The sequence below is a fragment of the Salmo salar genome, chromosome ssa06 (genome assembly GCF_905237065.1).
Source record: "Salmo salar chromosome ssa06, Ssal_v3.1, whole genome shotgun sequence".
NCBI lineage: Eukaryota > Metazoa > Chordata > Actinopteri > Salmoniformes > Salmonidae > Salmo > Salmo salar.
This window is the reverse complement of record NC_059447.1, coordinates 42,370,167-42,376,166: the sequence shown is the minus strand read 5'-3', so window position 1 is coordinate 42,376,166 and position 6,000 is coordinate 42,370,167.

Genomic DNA, 6,000 nt, shown 5'->3' with positions numbered 1-6,000 from the left:
ACAAACCAGTGTGCCTGGCACAGACTACCATACCCCATTCAAAGGCACTTTAATATTTTGTCTTGCCTATTCAATTTCTGAATGGCACACATACACAATCCATGTCTTAATTGTCTCATAGCTTAAAAATCCTTCTTTAACCTGTCTCCTTACCTTCATTTACACTGACTGAAGTGGATTTAACGAGTGACATCAATAAGGGATCATAGCTTTCACCTGGTCTATGTCATAGAAAGAGCAGGTGTTAATAATGTTTGGTACACTCAGTGTATATGACATGTAGCCTACAAACATGTATTTATGGACTTTTATAAACTGGGTGGTTCAAGCCCATAATGCTGATTGGCTGAAACCTGTGGTATATATACCATGGGTATGACAAAACATTTATTTTTAATTATGTTTGTAACCAGTTTATAATAGCATTAAGGCGCCTCAGGCATTTATGGTATATGGTCAATATACCACGGCTAAGGGCTGTATCTAGGCACTCCGCGTTGTGTCGTGGATAAGAACAGCCCTTAGCAGTGGTATATTTACTTTACATTTATTTAACTAGGCAAGTCAGTTAAGAACAAATTCTTATTTTCAACGACGGCCTAGGAACAGTGGGTTAACTGCCTTGTTCAGGGGCAGAACGACAGATTTTTACCTTGTCAGCTCGGGGATTCGATCTTGCAACCTTTCGGTTACTAGTCCAACGCTCTAACCACTAGGCTATATTAGCCATATACCACACCCCCTTGGGCCTTATTGCTTAATTATATGTTTGCGCACACATCTAGACATTTGCAACATTGAAATGGAAACATTGGACACCAATAATTACACAACCACACATTGTATTATGCTATCCTATAGAATAATGTAGTGGTTTTTCCCTATGTCTCATTCTCACACCATCCCTATGAAGTAGAAGGCAAACAAGCGGAGAGAGCACAGGAACAGGTGATGCACAGACACCTATAAGGCTGATGGCATATGAACTGTCATAGGGCAGCTGACACAGATAGAAACACACTGTCACAGACCATACATGTACCATGATGACCCCATAGAAAGAATGACTAGAATCTATTTCTATGAATGACCCACTCACAGACCCTCATACATGATCCACACACACACACACACACACAGCTTTGTTTTCGTGAAATTGTAGGACTTTTTGGGGTGTCAAAATGTTTAACCGTTAAAAATCATATTTTCCGTAACCCTACCCCGTAACCTAACCCTAGCCCCCAAAACCCTAACCGCTAAATGTAACCCTTAAGCTTAAAATAGCATTTGAACAAATTCAGGACCTGAAAAAATCCCTGACTTTTCAAAAAAGTTATTGTTTTCCTACCTTTTCGGGACATTCGGGTGAATTGTTAGGACATCGGGGTCCTGATAATATAGGAAAACAAGTACACACCGGTGAGTAAACTATTTTTATGAGTGAACTTGTGGTCCTGGTTGGATAGCTCAGAGTGACTGTTTGCTCATCTCTATCCATCTACTCTCTACTCCACTCTGAGCATCCTCCTCAGAGAGCCCTGTTGCATGGCGTCCTCACCGTGACACCCTCCTTAAAGTCAACGGGTTAGACACACAGCGACGCATACAACCGTAGTCAAGCCCTGATTAGCATTGCAATCCCCTCCATGCTAACTGATAATGTGAGACGGTGCTAATTACAGGGATCTGGTTAAGAGAGATCATCAAGGATGCCTGCTTAACCACAGCCACACCCCTGTCTCTCTCCCTCCAATTCAATCCAAAAGGGCTTCATTGGCACGGCAAACATATGTTTACATTGCCAAAGCGAGCCATCTCTCTCCTGTGTATTGCTGATCACAGTACAAATCTGGGAGAAAATACATAGTATTGAGTGGTATTGTCAACCCTCTAGAGGCCTGGTTGCTGGTGGTGGCTGTTTGACGACAGGCACACCCGGCGGCTCCCTCCCCCCGGCACGGCACCCCACCGCCCCTCAGCCTGACGGAGACAGGCAGCAGTATCAGGGGGGGGATCAGATACGGTAGTAGCGGCGGAGAAGAAGCATGCTGTGCTGTTTGTTTTTACCCGGGGGCCGGGGGCGTTGGGACGGAAATAGGTGGGGTGGTGGATGTTATGAATGAATCAGAGGGTCTACTGTGTGTTTAGTGTGTGTAAGGTATGTGTATTGTGTGTGTAGGTACTACGCGGCGTTTCAGTGTCCCTCTGCTCCTCCTTTCTCCTCTCTTCCTCTCCTCACCTGGTCCATGTTTTCAGCGAGCCTCCTCCTTCCTCCTGTTCCCGCTCATGGTACAGAATCACCGGCGTCTCCTTGGCTCCCCTTCGGCGTTCTTGGCTCAGTATTCCCAACTGCGATCCTCCTCTCCTCAAATAGGCAAGGCAGCCAAGCAGTGGGCGGCTGTGACCCTCTGGAGAGGCATGATTCTCCCTGTCTATACCTCGCTCCTTCTCCCTCCTCGCTGTGGCTCTGACAGCCTGTGTTTATCTTGCCAGTCGCTCCTCTCTGTCGTTCTGCTTGTTTCCGTGGAGCTGCGGGGGGAAACAGGGCGTGTGTGGAATCCTCACCTCTCTCACTGATAGCAGAATTACACAGGGAGAGGTCTCCCGCTCTCTTTCTCTCTTTCACTCGCCTCGACTCCACCTCTGTTGCTGCCCCCTTCCTCCTCTTCCCTCCACTTCCCTCCCTCCTCTTTCTCTCCACTTCCCTCCTCCTTCCCATCTCCCCTCCCCCTCTCGCTGTAGCGACACAGAGCCAGAATGAGCAAATGAGAGAGTAGGAGGGAGGGGGGCGAGAGAGAGGTGAGGAAAGGGGTTGGTCGGGCCAGACCATGTGACTCCCGGTAGAGGTCTGAGGGACCCTCTGCCAGCTGTCCAGCTAATGCCTCTGTGAAAACCAAAGTTGCCATAGAATACACCAACCAGAGGTCTCCTGGTACAAAACCATTGGCAGGATTTATGACCCACTGCAAGGGGGGAGCATGTTGGGACATGTAGTCCTGGTACTGTGATTGGGGGAAAGGGGAGAGCAGGGGAGGGCTATAGGGATCCCTGTGCCCCTTTAAGGAATGCATGTTTTTCATGGTGCTTCCCTCACAAATGTGTATTGATGCATTGCCACATACAGAGAGGGAAAGTGATAGAGGGAGTAAGGGTCAACTGTTTATCTACCTACAGTACATGTGAATATACACAAACATGTAAACACAGAGTCACACACGGTCATTCTTGGTCAGTCAGGAAAAACACATCTTCTATAGTTTCCCTCCCCTCTCAGCCTGTAATGAGGGACCCCCCCCCCCCTCAACAACAGGAACTGGACAACTCACTGAAGGCTATGGCTAAACTTAAACACAAACGCTCTCTACCTCTCCTTTCTTCTCTACTTCTTTTTCTTTCTCTGCTCTGTCTATCCTCTGTCTTTCTCCCTCCCCTTCCCTCTCCTCCATTGTATTACTACTCCCTCCTCCTCTTCCCCTTGCTGCTATATCCCCCACCCTTCTCTCTCAATTCAATTCAAGGGCTTTATAGGCATGGGAGACATATGTTAACATTGCCAAAGCAAGTGAAGTAGATAATAAACAAAAGCGAGATAAACAATAAAAAAAAATGAAAATTAAACTGAATGAACAAAAGTTCTCTCTTTCTCTCTCTCTCTCTCTCTCTCTCAATGCCATGGGGGCCATTGTGATCCTACCATGCATGAATACCATCATTCAATCAATTTGTATGCCAAACTCCACATTTTCTATATCAGCCACAACACTGCATGAAACACATGTATAGCCTACTCAATCATCCTACAAATAAAAACACCATGGGCTAATCTGGTCAGCAGGGGGAATCCACGGTCTGTCCACATCTGAAAAACAAAACGGCACCTGTTCTGGCTTATTCTGATTCAACTGACACATAACATAGCTGTGAGATGCTGCCTGGGTTACTGTGTGATAGATATTATGTTAGCTAGGGGTGAGCCAAGGGGACTAGGGGGTGAGAGTAGGGGAGACAACGATAGGGGGCATCAAACAGAATTTTGTCTTGGTTATTTGTCTTTGTATGGAAGGGTGGATTGTCAGTAATGCTTCTCTCTCTCTACCTTCTTTATCCTAATGAACAACGTCTACAGTGTTTGGAGAGCCGCAATTTCATTTGATCTTGTCATTCCAATATTCCTGTTTGAACTGAGAAGTGTGTGTGTGTGTGTGTGTGTGTGTGTGTGGTGTGAGCTACAGCCTTTCTAAGATAGAACAGCAGGGGTATTGTTGCAGTGAGAGTGGTAGATTATATTATCAGTGGTGGAATGCAGAATATTTGACAGAGTGGGACTGGCTGGGCATGGACATATCAGGGAGAAACTTTAGTACTGGCTGAAGGAGGTAGAGGGGGGCACCAGGGCAAAAAAACGTACATTTATTGGGCTAAAAGCTGATAATGTAGTTTGAGAAGAAGACAATGGTGCTGCAAGCAGGGGTTCTAACCATCCAGATTTTTTTTGGAATAAATAGGCAAGATTATAATCGAATGGAAATGTATTATACCCCCTCAATATGCAATAATACAGTCTTTAAAACTCATTGACCTTGTAAAATTAGGGACGAAGATTCTAAGGATGAAGATTCTAGAGACTGGTGCTATCAGTCCTGTGGGGTGATTTCTGACAGTCATCATCATCATCATCATCTGTTGAATACACTGATAAAATTAGAGCTACAACAACCAAGGTAATATTGCCTTTATTCTACAAGAGTTATAATTATGTTATGATTGTGTTCAAATTGTGAAATAGAAGCACCAATGCCATTAAGCAATAATGTTACCACCAATCAGAAGATGGAATACAGTAGAAAAATATGGCATCAGAGCAGGGGAATTTTGGTCTTCCTAGACCTCTTTGACGTACTCATAGTTTTCAATTGGTTCTAACAGACGCCGTATTATCATGGAATAATTATCTATGATTACATTGACTTTGATAAGTATGGTTATGTATTATCTGAGTAGAGCGTGACACCTACTGGATACTTCGGGTATTGCATTAAACCTGTCTAGGTGGTGAATGTTGAACTCAATTGTTTTTATATGGGCCTATAATTCGGGTTGTTGACATAAAAAGCCCAATCTACCGAATTTCTGCCGTATCTGAATATACATTCTGGTTAAACATTGCATTTGAAATGTATCCAAATATGGTATTATCATCTTGGGAGCCATTGTCATGCTAGGCCAATACATGAATTTCAACTCTACTTGACTTTTTCCACATTTTGTTACGTTACAGCCTTATTCTAAAATTGATTATATAGTTTTTTCCCTCATCAATCTGCACACAATACTCCATAATGACGAATCAAAAACAGGTTTTTAGAAATTTGTGCACATTTATAAATATATATATATAAAATAATGAAATATCATATTTACATACAGTACAAGTCAAAAGTTTGGACACACCTATTCATTCATGGATTTTTCTTTATCTTTACTATTTTCTACATTGTACAAAACTATGAAATAATACATATGGAATCATGTGATCACCAAAAAAGTGTTAAACAAATCAAAATATATTTTAGATTTTAGATTCTTCAATGTAGCCACTCTTTGCCTTGGTGACAGCTTTGCACACTCTTGGCATTCTCTCTACCAGCTTCATGAGGTAGTCACTGTAATGCATTTCAATTAACATGTGTGCCTTGTTAAAAGTTAATTTGTGGAATTTCTTTCCTTCTTAATACATTTGAACCAATCAGTTGTGTTGTTACAAGGTAGGGGTGGTATACAGATTATGGCAAGAATAGGTCAAACAAAAGAAGAGAAACGATAGTCCATCATTACTTTAAGACATGAAGGTCAGTCAATCAGGAGCATTTCAAGAACTTTCAAAGTGCAGTTGCAAAAACCATCAAGCGCTATGATGAAACTGGCTCTCATGAGGTTCGCCACAGGAAAGGAAGACCCAGAGTTACCTCTGCTGCAGAGGGTAAGTTCATTGGAGTTAAC